The following is a 20,044-nucleotide window of genomic DNA, read 5'->3' as shown; positions in this document are numbered from 1 at the left end:
CTTATGTTTGCTATGGCATCTTCAGTTGCCCCATTTCCTCCAGATGTGATGGGAGAAACATCTGTAGAAAGATGTCTCTACATCTGCTGTTGGTTCCCATGATTTGGAACCCTGCACAATCTGCTTGCCAAGATTTTACTGTACATTTTCCAAACACAGTTTTCTGGCTCCAAGGAAGGCTTACATAAACCAATTAGGGCTTCTTTGCACCACATTCTGTCCTCTGGCGTGTGATGTTCTTTGGGCAGCTGAATAGGCACTGAGCAGCTTTCCCTGCCTCGCAATTAGCACCAGTTAAACTTAAGGTTCTCAGCACCTTGCAGGATCAAATCCCAGAGTTGCAGAATTGGAACAGGAGAGAGCCGCTTTGTCTACCAGCTCAGCACAATCTTCACAATATGATCCTGTGAGTGGTTTCTTCTTCCAAAGTCCGTATTCTGCTCCAGGAAAGGGTAATGTTTATTCATGATGGATAAATTGTGGAAAATAAGTGCCTTTGTAGGCATTCTTTCACTGCATGTTTTATGTAAAATAAGTGCCTTTGAATGCCTTTGCTTGTTGCATAATTTATTCTGACTCTTGCATAAAGACTTCCACAAAACTTGGGAATTAAAAAATCTTCTGCAAACTTAAATGAAGTCCTCTAGCCGTAAGCTGTCATACAAAGTGCAATGATATGCCTGTGAAACTTATTGAACAGAAAGATTGTCCAGTTAGACAAAGCAAAGAGGTAACTAGTTACACATAACATAATTATCTGTAAGTACTTACTTTTTGGATAATGAGTAATGGATAATGTAGTTATAAGAAGTTATAAAATTTATGGTTGTTGTAGGTTTTTCAGGCTCTTTGGCCATGTTCTGAAGGTTGTTCTTCCTGACGTTTCGCCAGTCTCTGTGGCCGGCATCTTCAGAGGACTGGAGTAGGAACTCTGTCCATGCTCTGTTGCTGCTTGTTGGATAGTTATTTATAGCTGTGGGAACAGCTTTTGTTCTTTTCAGGAGATAGGGTGATGATGGTGATCAGCGTGTTTTTGTTGTGGATGTATTGTTGTGATAAGGGGGAGATGTTATCTGTCACTGTGATTGATGGGTGTATTCGCAAAGGCTTTCACGGCTGGGATCTAATGGTTGTTGTGGGTTTTCGGGCTCTTTGGCTCTGTTCTGAAGGTTGTTCTTTCTAACCTTTCGCCAGTCTCTGTGGCTGGCATGTAGATTTCCCCCTCTGTCATCAACCATTGATGGGTGTCTTTAGCTGGTCTTTTTTTTGTGCAGTGACCACAGTCCTTGTGGCTGGGTAGAGTTTGTTGACCTTTTGCAGGCTGAGCTATACCACTCAGAGTGGTATAGATTTACCAGATGAGCGGGATATAAATCAAATAAATAAATAAATAAATAAATAAATAAATAAATAAATAAATAAATAAATAAATATTTTTCAGTGCTGGGAGCCAGGCCTTGTTAAGTTTTAGACTTGCTTCTTTCTAAATTATACATTTTAGTTTAACATCGTAGTGTTCTCTAGTTACTTCCAAAAATTCTATTAATGTGACATTTTAAGGCATTTTAGGGGCCTACTGACAGGATTTTGTTCAGGTTGTCTTATCTGTCTCTTCTCACTTTCTTATTAGTATTTACTACCAAGAAACACATTCTTTGAGTTTTATAGTTTCATGAAAAATTGCAAGGTGCAATATCAGAATTGGCTAGCAGAGGGATCACAAAAGCATTTCCTGTTTTCTTCCCCTGTCCAATAATAACAGCAATGCAACACATCAACAGATATGATGAACGCTGGACTACTACTCAGGAGACCAGGGTTCAAATCCCTGCTCAGCCATAGAAAACTCATTGGGGGAGAGGAACTAGTAAAATCACTCCTGAAATGTTTTGCTTACGTTAAAAGGGTTGCTATAAATCGGTTCCAATTTGACAGCACATAAAAACAACAACAACAATAACAACAATTATAGCATGACCTTTCCTCTGAGGTGGTGCATTTGGCTAATATTTCTAGTTGATGAGAGGCTAAGCGTAATTCCATATTTTCTTTGTAGAGTTTGAATTCATGCTGCTTTAGTTGGTCCCCTCTGAATCCACTCCAGCGACACTTCACTTCCACTGTGTAACATTATGGGCAAGTAAACATTACAAGATTGCATTCTGAAAGTTTCAGTCTTGAGAAAATATGTCTGACTGCTCTTGCTTTTCCCCCCATGAGTCAATCTCAATATTGCAAGCTCCTTGGGTCAGTGACCTATCTGTTTATGCTTCCCACATGGGACACAATTTACATTAACAGTGCTGAAAACCTCAACACATCTTTCTTCCAAATTACATTTTTTAAAAATCCTATCAAGCACCCTGCTACATTCAAGGGTGAGCTTAGAACAATTATATTATGGAACTCTCAGCCAACTGTCAGCCATACACCTGCAACTTTGGAACTTTAAGTAAGCATGCCATGGGGGGAAAAATAGGGCAGGCAATCAATGGAATGCAATCTCATGGCATAAATATAACTCCAGCTGAGAATCTTTGCAGCTGGTAGCACAGAAGTTAAACATCAGCTGGCTTCCTGGCTTTCTTCATGAAGCTGTTATTAATTTACTGCCATTTAATACTGGCCAAAAAGGACTACATAATACTTTCCCCAAATATCCATAAAATATGCATGATAAACAGACAAGGCCATTTCTATCATCGTTTATTATTCCTCTGTAAAAGTTAGGTAAGATTCCAGCCAAGATATTCTCGCTATTGCATTTGCAATGCAACATGAACAAATCTAATTGCCTTTCCAGGCAACTGCTACAAGTCTCAAAAATGGGTGAATTGAGGCTCAAAATGTACATTATAGATCGCTGTGGTGGGGATGGTTGTTATTCTAAACCAGATGTTGGCTGGATAACATTCATTCAATATCAGGTTATTCCCAAGAACCTAGGATATTCATAGGTATTTCCTTAAACATGTACCGCTCCAGGTAACAGCCTTCTGTAGTAGGTGTATCATTTATGTCTCGAGTACTATTATGGCTTTCTATCTTTTTTTTTTTTTTGATACTGCACCTAAAGCACCAATTAGAACTAGAACAACCTTAGTTTTCTTGTCCCCGAATCACTCAGTCTCATTTGTAAGTGTTTGCATTAGCTTTATAGGAAAGGGAATGTCTTGCTAACTGCTGAGAGCAATAAGAAGCAGTTGTGAGTCCTGGGAGGGCCTTTCTGTTGGCTGACTCCTAACCGAGCACAGCAGTGGAATGAAACTAAGATAGATCCCAGGAAGGGAGCAATCAGGGTGAGCTAACAGGATTTTGGCACAGGAGGCCATGGGGAAGCTACTAACAAAATTATTGGTTATAGATTAAAGATGGGGGTATTTGTATATGAATACCCTCACACAGGTGGCATGAAAGAGGGTCCAGTGCCATGGGGCCGGACGGTCCACTCACCAATCTGATGTGGACGTGGACCACACGATTCTACCAATGGATCCCCAGTGCGTGATCCGCTCGCCACTCTTTGACCTTACAGTGAGGATTGTCCTCCCGCCTCCTGCCAGGAGCGGCGAGCCGATCATGCACCATGGATCCATTGCTAGAATCGTGCGGTTTACGCCCGTGGTGGATCAGTGAGTGGACTATTCATTAACGCCACCTTTGCAGGGGTATTCGTATTCGTATACGAATACCCCCATCTCTATTATAGATTAGTGGACTTTCTCAGTATCCTTTAAGATAGACAAAGGAACGAGCATTTACAAACAGAATAAACCCAAAAGGTAACAGGGATTATAGAAGGAAGAGACACATCAGTGGCGAGGACCTACAAAGGTGTGTGTGATGGTTGTTTTTGTGCCAGAGAACAACACTGCATACACATGCAGCAAGTGGGAAAAATTGTGAAAGAACTGGAGTAGCGAGTAGTGATGCTTAAGGGTATAAGAAAATATGAAGACTACATAGACAGGACTATTGAAGAACAGCAGCCAAGGGAGGCACTGAAGGTGGAAGAAAAGCAAGGCAAAGCAATGGAGGAGAATGCTGAAGAGAGAAAAAAAAAGTGGAAGAATCACTGTGGAAAAGAGTCACTGTTAGGAGCAAAAGATGGAGAAGACACCATTCCCCAGTGGAACTGCAAAACCACTTTCAGATTCTTGAAGATCAGCTGGATGGACAGCTTGGGAGGAAGACTCTGTGGGAGGACATGACAGACAAGCATCTCTGAATCCACAGAAAGAAGAAGAGCAGAAGAGTTGGAGCAGGAGATTCCGTACTGTGTGGAACTGAAACTCAAATATGCTGGGAAGATCCATGGATGTGCCAGGTATGCGGTCTTCCTCAAGGATGGATCAGGAATGTGATGGAAGGATGGCCATCATAAAACCCATGGGTACATATATCTTGGGAACAAATGACACAGCCAAGAGGAACCGCAGAAAAATCACATGGGACTTTGAAGCTCTGGGAAGGAAACTCAAGGATGTTGGGGCCCAAATAGTCCTTTTGTCCATTCTATCAGTATGCAGAAGAAGAGGGGAAAAGGGGAAATGAAAATACTCCAGATGAATGAATGGCTACAAAGCTGATGCAAATCTGATGGATTTGGGTTTTGGGACGATGGGCTTCCTGGAAGATGGACTGCTGGCAAGTAATGGGTTGCACCTCAAAAGGGCTGGGAAGAATGTGTTTGCCATGGTGTGAAGAATCTAATCAGGAGTGCTTCAAACAGAATTAAAAGACAGAGAGAGACACAAGCTCAAATGTAAAGATAGATGAAGGCTTATGCACAATAAAAGGAACAAACCAAGCAGCTCTAATGGGGCCTAGTAATAATTTCATAAAAATGTAAAAGGAGAGCAGGCCACAAATCACATAATCCCCAGTGTCCATATATGGACGGCAAGAGCATGGGAAACAACAACAAACAAACAAACAAACAAACAACTGGACATCTAAGTTCAGAAGAGTAAATACGACTTGATAGAGATAACATAAACTTGGAGGACTGATTCCCATGACTGGAATACAGCAATTGAAGGATATAAAATGTTTGGAAAGAACAGAAAAAAAATGAAAACGGCAGTGGAGTAGCATTTTATGCAAAAAACCACATATTTCTGCATAGAAATACAGGAGGTTGAGCTTGGTTGTCCCACCATGAGCATCTAGATTAATATAATTGGGGCAAAAGGAACATGGTAGTTGAAGTTTACTACCCGCCCAATCAAGAAGAAGATGCAGATGAAACTTTTGACTAACCAATACATGCATGTGTGTGTGTGAGTGTGTGTGTTGAACATTCACTCCACACATTATCCGAAATGGATGAGCAGTGCATTCAGGACCCCAAAAGAGAGTGTGTGTGCGTGTGCATGTGTGTGTGTGTGTGTGTGTTTCAAAAAAGACATTTTAGTAGTAATGGGAAATTTCAATTATCCTGATATCAGTTGGGAAGCAAATTCTGCCAAATAGGGCCCTCCCAAGAAATTCCTGGCTTGTGTAGCTCATAATTTTCTCTTACAAAATGTGGATGGAAGAAACTTAGCTATTCTGGACATTGTCAAAACCAATAGAGATGACTTGGTGGAAGAAGCAGCACTAAGGGGAACTTTGAGGGGAAAGTGACCATTATTCTATTTGAGTTCTTGATTTCAGAGAAACAAAAACAGAGTGTAGAAGTTTCTTAAAAACGAAATTCAAAAGGCAGAACTAAAGGCACAAACAATTCCAACAAGAAAAAAGGGTGGGCATTAGCAAAATAAATAAATAAATAAAAATCAGTCAATGCAGCTTTACAAAAAGTTCAGACAAGACCTTAAAATATAAAAAAGAACACATGTAGTAAGTAGAAGGATGGCCAGTATATAAAGGAAGAGTATAGAAAAGCAGCAAAGAATTGCAGAGATGGCAATAGGAAGGCAAAAGCTGAGAAGGAGCTGAGGTTAGTAAAAGGTGCTAAAAAAAGGTGCAACAAACAGCATTCTTCGGGTGCGTGCCTAGCAAAAGACAGAAAAAAGAAATAGTGGCTCAGCTACTCAATGGGGATGGGAAAATTACAACTGAAGAGAAAGAAAAAGCAGAAATGTTCCATTCCTATTTTAGTTTCATCTCTTCTCAGAGGGGTCTATGACCCTCCAGGAAAATGTGAAGTACAAGTGGAAAGGACAGCATTGCAATTTGAGACTGACAAACAAATATTTTGAATGAGTACCAATCTCCAGGGCCCAATGGATTGCATCCGAGAGTATTGGAGAAACCGGCTGAAGAACTCTCAGAAACACTTTCTATTATTTTCTTGAAATCATGGAGGATAGGTGAAGGCCCTGATGATTGGACAAGGACTAACATTGTTCCTATCTACAAAATGGGCAAAAAGGAGAAACCTGGGAACTACAGACCAGTCTTCCTGACATCAATCCCAAGGAAAATTTTTGGAGCAGATTATACACTGAAAAAGAACCAAGGCAGTATTTGGCATTATTTTCAATTTCCTTCTCTTTGATCCTACCATCACCAGATACTGCCATGTCTACTATCCAGATTGCTTCTTTTAAAAAATTAGCAAAATAGGTATATTATGAGCCAGAAATTTATCAGTTTGAATCTGGGAAGTCTCTTACTACTACTACTACTACTACTACTACTACTACTACTACTACTACTACTACTACTACTACTGGTGGTGGTGGTGGTGGTGGTGGTGGTGGTGGTGGTGGTGGTGATGATGATGATGATGATGATGATGATGATGATAATAATAATAATAATAATAATAATAATAATAATAATAATAATAATAATAATAATAATAATAATAATAATAATAATAATAATAATAATAATAATAATAATAGTACAGTGGTGCCTTGCTTAACGAGCGCTTCGTTTAACGACGAATCCGCATAGTGATGTTTTTTTGCGATCACAAAAGCGATCGCATTGTGATGATTTAAATGGTAAAAAATCGCTTTGCAATGATCAGTAAGCTATTTTGCTTACCGATTTTCGCACAGCGATGTTTTTAGAACAGCTGATCGGTGGTTCCAAAATGGCCACTGGATAAATAAAATGGCCGCCCGCTGTGTTTTTGCCTGGATTCCTCGCTTACCGGGCAGCGAAAATGGCCGCCGTATGAAGGATTTTTGCTTTAAGGTGAGTTTTTTGCCCATAGGAACGCATTAAACGGGTTTTAATGCATTCCTATGGGCTTTTTCCCCCGCATAGCGACGAATCCGTATAGCGAGAATTTTTGCTGCACGGATTATCGTCGCTATGCGGGGCACCACTGTAATAATGTATTAATTACATTTACGCTCCACCTTTTCATAAAAATACAGTGCTTAAGGTAGCTTACAAAGTTTTGAAAAGAAATAAAAAAGACAAAGTCAACATTTAGCTAAAACCGTATTAAAATCATATAAACCCACTCCAGTGTAAAACTCATAAAATAAATTAAACATTAAAAAATTAAAATTGAAAAGCATAACAATTAAAACAACATAGCAACTTTTCAGGGCGACCTTTTTTTGTTTGTGTTTTTTTGGTGGTTGGTCATCCGGAAGTAAAACCTGACTTCACTTACAAGGTCACAAACGTCTAGCTGAATCACACATCTGGACTATAAATGGATTTCAGTGCCTAATGTATAGTTTCTCTCTAGTATTACATGTGCTCATGAAGATTTATTACCCCACCAGCTTCATTCTCCACCAAGAACAATGAAAACGGTTTGTTAAAGATCAATGCGCAAAACACAACATTCTTGTGGAACATTGCTGTTTTTAATGCCAATGCAAAATCAATAAGCTTCAGACTCAAGAGTGTTTTTGAATACTACTAGAGTTGATGGAGAAATTCATTAGATTTATGGTTCTAAGCAAAAAAACGCCAATGTCATGCCTCCAGAGGGTGAGAGTGAAATGGAATGGGCCTCACTTCAGAATAAATCTGAGACTCTTGCAAACTGGTTTGGAAAATGTGTATCTCTTTCAGGGATGCACTAAAAATGTAACTCCCAAACAACAGGGGGCTGGAAACCAAAGGAAAGACTGAAAGAACTCTGCATATTTAGCCTTGAAAAAAAGAAGACTGGGGGGATATATGATAGCACTTTTCAAATACTTGAAAGGTTGTCCTACAGAGGAAGAGCAGGATCTGTTCTCCATCATCCCAGAGTGAAAGACACATAATAATGGGTTCAAGGTACAGGAAGCCAGATTTAGGCTGAATATCATGAAAAACTTAACTGTTAGAGTAGTATGACAATGGAACCAACAACCTTGGGAGGTGGTGAGTGCTCCAGCACTGGAAGGATTCAAGAGAATGTTTCCATCGTGAACAACCATCTGCCAGATATCTTTTGATTTGTATTCATGCATTGAGCGGAGGTTGGACTTGATGGCCTTATAGGGCCCTTCCAAATGTATGATTCTATGAATGGCAAAAATTATGAGTTGTCTTGTGTAGGAAACTGATACCCAGAGCGGAACAGGAGCTTAGCGGCAAACCCACAGTGGTACTGATAAATTTTGGGGCGCTCTCACTGTCATGATCCCAATAAATGGTAAAGAATGCAGGGAACGCCTGTTGCTCCATTTCAACAATCAGTCCAAGCAATTTCCATCTCCACCAAGAAGAGTTCTTCTATAAAGCCAATGGCTTTAAGTTGCCCATTTGAGATCAAGCCAGCCTAAAACCGTTTGTCTTGAAAGAGCATTCACCAGAGCTATAACTAGAAATGTTGGCATCTTGAGCAAATGGCACCTTTCCTTGAGACAGGAGCATGTGATGAGCTCCAAAACAGCACTTCTATGGGTTGTTTTGGAGTTTCTGTTTTGCTTTTTAAGAAGAGTTAGTAGGACTGGGAAGCATTGCCTTTTATTTCCCTACCATTCACCAAGAGACCTGTCTCTGGATTTTGGTACCCTCTGAAGCACGGTGCCCTGGGGCAAAAACCACACAGTTGTGCAACCAAGCTACAACCGTGGAATTAGCTCATGAAAACATTTGATTCTTGGAGACAGGCTGGAGGGCCATCTCCCTGCCCTGAATGGGGTTACACTCCCCCTAAGGGACAGGGTCCGCAGCTTGGGGGTGCTCCTGGACCCCAGTCTAACACTGGAAGCCCAGGTGGACTCGGTGGCCAGGGGCGCCTTCCTCCAGCTGCGGAAACTATACCAGCTACGGCCCTACCTGGACGAGCGGAGTCTCATGACAGTTACACATGCACTGGTAACATCCCGTATAGATTACTGCAATGCGCTTTACGTGGGGCTGCCTTTGAAGACGGTCCGGCGACTGCAGCTGGTCCAGAATCGAGCGGCGCGGCTGGTGAGTGGTGTGGCCGCCAGGGAACATATCAAGCCGATTCTGTATAAGTTACATTGGCTACCAGTTGCTGTCCGGGCCCAATTCAAAGTGCTTGTTTTGACATATAAAGCCCTAAACGGCTTGGGCCCTGGATACCTGAAGGACCGCCTCCTTCCATATGAGCCTACCCGGCAGTTAAGATCTAGCCAGGGGGCCCTTTTGAAAGAGCCGTCCCTCAAGGAGGTAAGAGGGACGGCTTGTAGACAAAGGGCCTTTTCGGCAGCTGCCCCCAGACTATGGAATGCCCTCCCGACTGAGATTCGTCTGGCGCCGACACTGATGACATTTCGGCGCCAGGTCAAAACCTTCCTGTTCCAGAAGGCTTTTAACTGAAATAATATTAGCTGTGGGTCCGATGGCAATTTTATATATATTTTAATTGTATTTTAATTGCTACATAATTTTATTGTATTTTAAATGCTGTAAGCCGCCCAGAGACCTTCGGGTAGTGTGGGCGGCATATAAATTAAATAAATAAATAAATAAATAAATAAACTGCTCCTCCATCCAGAGCTCCTGGGAGAATTTCAGCTAAGTTTGAAGGGGACTAGAAGCATGTGACAGATGATATTACAGTCCATTTTAATTAAAAAGTGATGTCCTTCTGGTCTTGTGTACCCTAGTACCACTAGGCAGAGAGTGTGCTTTGCCTTCGGACCCTCCAATTCAATCTACAGCATCAGCAAACAGAAAGATCCAGAAGCAGATGATGTGGAAGGAAGTGGAGTGTGCGTGGGGGGTAGTTCTAAAACCTGGACACTCTTTCCTACCCCCAAAATTGGGGGCAGAGCAAAAGCAGACTATCTACTACATCTGTACCAAACGTGGTACCGATTTGAAGTCCAGTTTTAAAGTTTTTGTTTGGGCTGTCCCCACTTTTAGAATTGCCTTGTCCGACGCTGAGGTGCTCTGACAGCCCAAGAACATGACTGCACTCTCCTGCAGCAAAAACTAAAATTCACAATTTTTCTCATCCATGATGAACGAGGAAGGGTGTCCATGACACATAGACACAACCCATTGGAAAAAAAAAAAACGGTGAATCCCCGGTGACATTTTTCAGTCCTGCAAAGTGAAAAGAGCAGCACCTTTCTCATCATAAGCTTTTTCTGGGTTTGGGAAAAATGTTCACAAGCTTTGCACAAAACGCAAGCTCTTTCTTCAAGATACATTTATTTAATTAACTGGACTAAATGTCAGGGGGAACGTTTATGTTGCTACATATATTTTTTTCTTCCAACAGAACAGTTTGCACTTTTTTCAAGTCTTGGAGAAAAGTCTCTGCCACTTTCCCTTTCTGTTTCACTCCGAGGTCAGAATTTAGTGCCAGAACCTGTCCACCATCCTAGTGCTGAGCAGGACCCAACCCCCGTTGCCCAAAAAGGAGCATAAACTAACAGCTTGTTTTTGCTGAAAACCGTTCCCACCTGTAAATCTAAGCAAAGCAAAGCTTGCTGCTTATATACCACCCCATAGTGCTTAAAGCACTCTGAGCAGTTTACCATTTAATTATGCAGGCTACGCATTCTCCACCCCGGCAAGTTGGGTATTCAGTTTACTGACCTTGGAAGAATAGAAGGCTAAGTGAACCTCAAGCCAGCTACCTGGGATTGAACCCAGGTCGTGAGCAGAGTTTTGGCTGCAGTACTGCAGTTTAACCACTGCTCTATGAAGATCCATCTATAAGCATTACGGGGAGCAACAACTAGAAAGCTACTTCATGATGGTATTGTGGAGAGCACCTATGGCCTTGTGGGAAACACCAGATTGTCAAAATGGGACCTTAAGAGGACTGGATTTAGCACCAGGGCCTGAGCATCTGCACCTCTGCTTTCACTACTGTTAGCAAGCCCTTTGAATTGAACATGTGCCCTGAGACATGTGTGTGTGTGTCAGGTGGGTGTCCTTCAGTGACTCATGCAACTGTTGATTTTGAGCTGCAAGATGGGCTGCACACTGCACATTGTATGTAAGCTGAGTTGCCATATTTGTTGTTGTTTAGTCATTAAGTCGTGTCCGACTCTTTGTGACACAATGGACCAGAGAACGGCAGGCCATCCTGTCTTCCACTGCCTCCCGGAGTTGGGTCAAATTCATGTTGGTCACTTCGATGACACTGTCCAGCCATCTCGTCCTCTTGCCTTCACACTTTCCCAACATCAGGGTCTTTTCCAGGGAGTCTTCTCTTCTCATGAGATGGCCAAAGTATTGGAGCCTCAGCTTCAGGATCTGTCCCTCCAGTAAGCACTCAGGGTTGATTTCCTTCAGAATGTATAGGTTTGTTCTCCTTGCAGTCCAGGGGACTCTCAAGAGTCTCCTGTAGCACCACAATTCAAAAGCATCAATTAAGTTGCCATCTTAATGCTGTCCAAACCTGCTATTAGATGGAGTTTTAATATTGGCTCGCTTCACAAGATTGTTGTAAAGAAACAAAAAAATTTCCCTGAGCACACAACATTAGATATAGAGACAACCTTTATTGGCATAAAGAGGGTAAAACATAATCAAAATGGAACTTTAAATACCCCAAGGCATACAAAATCCCAGATGGGAACGAATAAAATGAAATCTCCAAAAAAACATTTAATAGTAAGCGAAGCTTTGCTTTCTAACAAGTGAGCTGATGAAATCTACATTTTTCCCCCCAGAGTGCCAGGCACCTCCACAGATAACATGAAACAGACTTTGTCCACTTCAGATTTTCCCTCCAATTTTGACAGGGCGGGTGCCACACATTTGGAACGATCACTCTGGTGGAGTGGACAGTGCAGAAATATGTGGGCAAGAGTTTCCCATGCACCTTGCTTGCGTGAGCAATGTCTTTTGAGGTATGGAATTCCTTTGAACCTGCCATATAGTAAAGCTCCAGGCATGATGTTTCATCTAGCTAGGGAGACTGCCCTGCTTTTTTATGGACACTTAAGCAGGGAAATGAAGGCAGCTGGTTATCCAATCTTAAAAGGGATGTGGGAAAACAGTGGGGAACAGGTCTTCTTGGAAGCGTTCCATAGTTCCCGGAATTCAATATCCAAAATTCTTCTTTTGATCATTTGGAAGACTTGCCCTTGATTTATTGCTTCCAAAGAGTCACTATTTAAGCCAATTCATTTCAATTTTTTAAAAAAAGGGGAGTAGACCGAAGGGGAGGTTTAAAGCCCAGCAATAGTTGATATAATAAACCATCAGGGTCTGAGTTATTTAAAAAAAGTTTTAGCCAGAATTTAAATGATCTTAGCCAAGTCATTGTTTCCAAAAAGGAAAATCTGGTTTCTAGGCAAAGCACTGAAAAGGGAACACAATTTGATTCTAACTTTATGTAAGAATTGAGATTGTATCCGTTCAATTGACCTATCTATGGCATTTAACCAGATTGGGATGCCATACAAGATTTGTGGATTTAAAGACCCGTAAAGCCGCTGGAACATAACAATTACCAGAATTATAATAGAAACGAAGTATTGTCTGTCCAGTAAACCTAGCCACATTTGTCACCATTTTACAATGAGGAGACCACGAATGTTTGTAACGGAACAGGATGCCTAGGTATTTATACTCTTCGACCTGTTCAATTTTGTGCCCGTTCAGATTCCATTGGAATTGCTTCCAAGACTTTGAGAAAACCAAAAGTTTGGATCTATTATAATTCAGTTGCATTTTGTTTTTGTTCAGGCATTCCACAATTCTATTGATTAGACATTTCAAACCTGTACAGGAGCGTAGGTGGTAACAGCACCATCCGCATAAAGCAATAACGGGACATGATTCATCCCCAGTTTTGCTGGATGACCCTCCACAATGGCTAGAAAGGGGGCTGGCTATTCATTCATTCATTCATTCATTCATATCCCACCTATCTGGTCTTGCGACCACTCTAGGTGGGATAGAATAGATTAAAATTCTTATGAGGGAAAGGAGTCTTCTATCTATGTCCATATTTTCAAGTTTTGCCCAGAGATACTCTCTATCTACCGAATCGAAAGCTGCCTTTAGGTCAAGGAAAGCCACATACAATGTAGAATTTTCATGCTTGACTATTTTGTTAATAAGATGTGAACATATTAAGCAATTGTCTACTGTGGCCTCACCTTTCCTGAAACCAGCTTGCTCAGGGCCACAAAACTGCATAGCATCTCATCTAATAAATACTATTAATTAGCATTTGAAAACACATTATGTTTTTTTTTCCAGTGTGGATTTGCTGAGCACCTGCTCATTAGATCCTGACAGAACTTTCAGCAGATGGATTTTACAACTTCTGCTTAGTTTTGACATTTCAAATCCAGATACATCTGTAGCAGCTCAGTCTTATTCACTTCACTTTCAGAGCTTTAGATCTCTTCGCTTCTCTTCCTCCACTTCCTATGAAAATCTCACATCATGTGTAATTAGAAAAAAAAATGAGCTAGTAATGCAAACACTAATCATAATAGCTATTCTTCTATTTCTGCTCAAAACAGCTGGAACTTTTCAGAGAATGCTCGGTTCCTGAGCTTGAAAGGCAAGGGTCAGAGATTCTAGGATGATCTTTCAGGTTCAGGTTCTCACCTAGCTATCGCTGAGCTTCATGTTTCCGCAGGTATTCTAAACCTTCCCTGTGTGCGATTCCATTTGGCTTATTTCCTACCAACGAGAAACAAAATCATCGAGCAGATTGGAGGATGTAAGGATGGAGACAGAGGCATGGGGCCCTCATCCGCAGGCCATCTCATCTTTCTCTAGGGCCTGCCAAGTGTACCAACATGAACTCCTCTGTAGACCAGGCAGAAACTATGTTGGATTATGACTCCTTGAGGGAACCAGAATGTTGGCCTTCTGAGTTGGAGAACCTGGAAGTTGCCTGCCCTTCATTTAAGGAGTGCCTCAAGATTTGTGTGGTACGCAGCGCGGTGCTCATCCCTGTTTCCAAGCCGTAGAGCCAGCGTTTATCCATAGACAGTTTCCGTGGTCATGTGGCCAGCGCAACTAGACAAAGAACGCTGTTATGTAGCAATATAAGAACACTCAAATCCAGTCATTCCTGTAGCAATTGCTTTTTATAAAGCTCCCATTACTATCACTGGAAGAGAGTTATGGCTCATTTTAAAGAATACTGTTTGGGAGTGCTTTGGGGCATTACAGTTTATGATCACCTGCCAAGCATTTTGATATTTCCAAAGATCTGTTTTCTTTTAGTGCATTAACAAAATAAATGACAGGGCCTCTCAAGGAAAGTTGTTGAAAGCAGAAAGTCAGCAATTCTATAGAAGAGGAGGAAGAGAGGAAGGTAATGTTATGGCACATGTCTAAAAGGAAGGAAGAACTCTGAAGAGGATTTTGCATTTCTTGGGCATGCAGTGACTACTTGCAATGATGATGGTGAACCAACAGATGCAGATACTGTGAAGCGGTATCCTCCATATGCATTGGTGGCTGATAACTTTGCTTCTAGAGGTGGGGGTCATGCGTCCACTCTGAATTTCACAAGAGCCATTTAAGGTGCTGAATCATAGCTTAAAAAAAGTTCAGCACCATGGACAGTGACTTTAAATTTAAACTAAGAGCTGGAGCAGATTGACCACCCTTGCAAATTTGGCATCACCAGATTTCGCTGGCTGGTTGACCTGCAATTCCAATCAGCTTCAGCTGTCATGGTTAAAGGGAATGGTATCTGATGATGATGGGACTCCAGACTATCACTGGAGGCCTCCACAATGGTTGTTAGTTAACTGTCTATGGCACAGTGAATTAACAGTGCTCTAAACCAGTGGTCCCCAATCTCGGGCCTCCAGATATTCTTGGACTTCAACTCCCAGAAATCCTGGCCAGCAGAGGTGGTGGTGAAGGCTTCTGGGAGATGTAGTCCAAAAACATCTGGAGGCCCAAGGTTGGGAACCACTGCTCTAAACAACATGAGGGCTATAATTACGGAAGATACCTTTGCCACTACTGGTGTTTTGAGGGCCACCATGGGGAACGACAGTCAATAAGGTTGAGAGATTTCTCTCCCATTGCAGGTGTCCATGGTTTGGACAACACTGGGAATTGTGACACCTCTGTTGGAGATGCAGGTTGGTTCCTCCCTTTTTAAAATTCTGGAACATGACTTTATGCATTGCTGGTGCCCGTCTAATGAATGAATTTATCTAGTCTAAATTGTGTGGGCCAAGCCATTCACAGAAGCAAACAGAAGAACACACAAATGTTGAGACTATGTATGTGGTTGTTTAGCTCATCACTTCGGGCACAAGTACATCTTTCATCTGCTTCTGACTAGAAAGGACTAGAAATGGGAATGATCCAGGAAAATTGCAGTTCATGGTGGTTCATGGTTTGTTGTTATTCTCAAACTACCAACCATGAACCTTTTGACAAAATGAACTGTTTTGTGGTTCATGTGATTTGGGGATTCCAGGAGCTGTAGAACAGCCCTCAGATGAATTAAGAGATGCCAAACTCACAGAGAGTCTGACTCTACTCCCTACCCCCTCCAATTTGATGAATGTTGGATTTGGGATGTCTGAATTACAGCCCCCCGCCCAAAACGGGTCCTACAAGAAAGTGCTATTTAGCAGCTAGCTAAAGATCACTGTCCTGGGGGGAGTTGCCTTCGAGGGCTATACCTTGGATGTTCTACATCCAATCTTTGCCAAATTTGGCACGGGTAAGGGAGAGAGTCAGCAAAAGACTCTGTCCCAGTTTGATGAAGACTGGATTTAGAATTACAATTAAAATTAGATTTGGGTTGTCTGAGTTATAGCCCATGTACAAATCATCAATGCCAATAATAATTTGGCATTTTGTTTCAATCTGGACAGGGGTGTTTCCCCGAACCACCCTGAAAGAAACCATGAAACAGCCCAATTCAGGTTTGTTTGTTTGCTTGTTTGCTTTTGCTTTGTGATTTGTTTTGTGTACCTCTCTAGATAAGACCTTTTCAGGGCAGAATTAGTTATCCTTAGAAACAAAATCTCTTAAACGGAGGGAAAAGGCCCATTTGTTAAAAAAATGAGTTTTCCTTGTTCCACAAGTGGCAAATTAGCTTGCTTTGGTCTGGGACTGATCACTGGCAGGTAAATGTGTGTTTAAGATCAGAGTCTGTTTTCTCAACCATGGAGCTTTGAAGGAACTGAGTGCCTGAAAGGAAAACTCTGTGACTGTAAGATATACTTATTTGCTTTCAGTGGTCAGTCCCAGGAAATTTATAAACTGCCCCCTTCTCTTGGCCTTCTAGCAACATGTAAATATGTTTCACTTTTAAAAGACTTTTCATAACTACACTGGACATTAAAGCTAGACTCTCTCTAAGACCTTGGTGACTGTATTCTTTAAGGGTGTTTTAAAGGCTCTTTCAGAGTCTTCAGACAATTAATTTTTACATTAATACAGAACACAATATATTGCTCATTTAAAATAGACTTAAATATAAATATTTATATTTAATTCTGTTTTAATTGAACAATATATTGTGTTTTAAATTTTACTTGTCTTTTAATTATTGTGTGCTGCCTTGATTTATTTTATGGGAGAAAAACAACATCATAATATTAATTAATTAATGGATTGATTGATTCTCCAACAGAGAAACATGAATTGGCCTGTCAGGTTATATAACCACAAAGACAGCCTTGAGACTCTATAGGACTCTGTAGCGTATTTAGCATCGTATTTTATTATTCTATTTTATTTTAATGGCACTAAACATAGCTGAGGTTTTCTGCCAGCTCTTCACAGCACTGCCTTTCTCCAAGTCCTGAACCCATGTGAACAACATTAACCTCACCTGCCTCAACATACTACTACAGTACTGTATAGCCTTCCCCTACAGAACCGAAAGACACGGCCACACATTTTATCCTACATCATGTAAAATACGGCACCAGGGAATATGCACTGCATAATCAATGATCTCTGTGAGGTCAGGCTGCAAGGGTTTCAAAAGAGTATGCTGGCCTTCTTAATGTGGCAAGCGGTAATGTGATGTGCTTATAGAAAATAATGCGGTGCGGAAGAAATCTTACCCTGGAAGGCATGAGTGGTGCTTAGTGACCTTTCGTTGTTCCATTTAATGAACCACAGCTAGGAATGCCTGAATTATTCACAGCCAGGAATGTCTGTGACTGCCTCTTCTTTTTAGTGATTATGCCATACTGGAATGTCTACTGTTGGCTGCGTGCGCTATGTGCCAGTTCTGACTTATGGCTGGTTTTTGGGGTAGGTAAGGTACATAAGGAGTAGTTTTACCGTTGCCACCCTCCCAATGAGTCTCCTTGGATGAACAAGGATTTGAACCCAGATCTCTTGGGCCAACAGTCTATCCGCTATGCCACAGTGGCTCTGGTGCTAGTCCTTAAGAAATAGAAACATCCATTTTATGTAATACCTTTCATTACATAATCCCAGTGAAGACTTTAGCTTTCCAAGCGTCTGTGGGTCAGGAGTGGCCAAGGTCTTGAGGGCATGAGAGCATCCCCCAAAATACTGGGGTGAGGCATCATCCCCCAAGCCAGTCTACGAACTGCCCAGGGCCCAGAGGCCAATTTTCTCTTCCCGGTCTCAGACTGCACTCCTAATTTTCATGGGGCTTTGGGGGGGGCAAAAAAAGTGCAAAATGGGATCTCTGATTGTTTAAACAGAGAATCACATCTCCTAATATATTCATGAGTGGCAACTCTCATTTTTCAGTAGGATTAATTTCAGGGGCGGGGAAAGGCCAGAGATGGGGACTTGAGTCATGGGACTCATTGTCAAGTCAGACTTAAGTCCCATTGTCAAGTCAGACTTACTAAGTCCCATTATCAAGTCAGACTGAGTCCAAGTCAAGAACTCATACTTGACTTGGACTCAGGGTGGGTTTTTCCCCCCAATGATTCAGATTCAGCTTGTGATCTACTTCTGGCTTTCTCAAAGCCAAGAGAAGGGAGGAGAGGAGAAGGAAAAACATGAGACCCTGGGTTGATGTTTCTTGCCAACTTCACTGGGTTTCTGCTCCATTTCAGGACTCTCTTCAAAGCACGGGCTGTCAATGGCTGAAATTAGCAGTTCCCACCCTTGGGTCCCCAGGTGTTGTTGGACTAAAACTCCCAGAAGCCTTCACCACGAGCTGTCCTGGGCAGGATTTCTGAAAGTTGTAGTCCAAGAATGTCTGGAGACCCAAGGTTGGCAACCAGTGGCTTAAATGACATTGACCATCACGTGGAAATGATTATCTCCCCTCACTTTTTTTTTTTTTGCTATTCATGGAGGTTAAAGCTATTGATGGTTACTATACATAAGATGTATATTCAAGCCCCTGTATCAGAGATAGTGAGTTTGAGGGTACCGGTCGCTAGAGTACATGAATGGGAGGACAAGACTGCATTCAGGGTTTACTTTTAGACTCCTTGTGGTAATGGTGTCCTTGGCTGCAACACCCTCGCTATGGAACGTTCCGCCCTTGGAAGCTAGGCGACCCCAATACTGATCTCATTTGTGCACCATCTTTTAACATGTCTGTTCACCAGAGCTTTTGGCTCTTAAGGATCTCGGCTTGAAAAGGTTGTGGAATTCGTTAGCATAGGTGTGTTTTTAATATTTTTAAGGAGGTTTTGCTCCAGAATTGGTTGCATTGTACCACTTCCCAGTTTATTTAGAAGTGTGCAGGATATTTTCAGAACAGTGTCACACAGTAAAAAAAGAATGCACTTCTAGTGAAGGGAAGCATCAACTAAACCCTGCCATCTGTCAAAGGATTAAGAACAAACTTTCTTTGCCAGGAATATCCTGTTGGATTTTCTGCCACGTGCAGAAAAAGAAACCACACAAGTGGGTTTCATTATTTTATTGGATGTCCAGTTGTGCAACAATGATGGACACGTTGAAAACGGTGGAAGTGGTTTTCAGATTTTTTTTACACCCTGAATCATATCACAACACTTAAAATTGGGGATGCACACAGTTTGTGCCCAAATAAAGATACACCGGTTGGTGCCTGGCTGTTTCTCACACTCTTTTGGAGACACTCCATCCCTCTCTGGGTTCATTCTGGTATTTATGATTCCCAGATGTCTGGGAATTTTTTTTAAAAAGCACAGTTGTCAGTGGGGAAAAAGCACACAACGATGACTTGGGGGCAGGGTTACACAGTGTCATCAGAATTATTTCTGGCAGAATTTATTTGCACACCTCCAAGTGAGAGAACACAAGAAAAAAAGAGCAGGAGGAGAAAGATACTGGGAACATTGGCAGTGACACCAAAGTTCTTCACTAGAAAAGAAAAAAGGAAAGGCATAGTGCAGGGGAGAAAAAGATAAATGCCCCCAGCATCCTAAAATGCACTGTTTAAAATCTGTATAGGAATGTTGTGTAACCAATGAAGTTTGTAAAAGTTGGGGAGAAAGAAATTTTTTTCCAGAAATTTAAAGCCCAGATAATATGCTACACTGATGGTAGTCTCTCACTCTGTATTGCACTGAATCAATCAATCAATCAGTCAGTCAGTCAGTCAGTCAGTCCGTCCGTCCGTCTGTCCGTCCGTCCGACCATCAGTCTAAATATGCAGAGAGCCAGTGATCTCTGTGGTTTTCATCATTTTGTGGGGTGGCCAGCTGCACAACAAGGGGTGTGACGGACCTTTTACCAAAGTTTTCAACGCCACAAATATTAGAACTAATATGCAGGATCTGGAGGGAGGGGGAGGGGAAGACAGGGCTCCATC

The 20,044-nt window shown here is 41.7% G+C and overlaps 1 protein-coding gene across 32 annotated transcripts in view; it reads right to left on the bottom strand.

Moving 5' to 3' along the window:
- DLG2 (discs large MAGUK scaffold protein 2) overlaps window positions 1-20,044 on the bottom strand; it is a 1,097,443-nt gene that overhangs the window by 308,098 nt on the left and 769,301 nt on the right. The window lies entirely within an intron of this gene.

Source organism: Pogona vitticeps, chromosome 3 (genome assembly GCF_051106095.1).
Source record: "Pogona vitticeps strain Pit_001003342236 chromosome 3, PviZW2.1, whole genome shotgun sequence".
Classification (NCBI taxonomy): Eukaryota; Metazoa; Chordata; class Lepidosauria; order Squamata; family Agamidae; genus Pogona; species Pogona vitticeps.
Note: the sequence above shows the minus strand (reverse complement) of the source record. Positions and strands in the feature narration are given on the sequence as shown.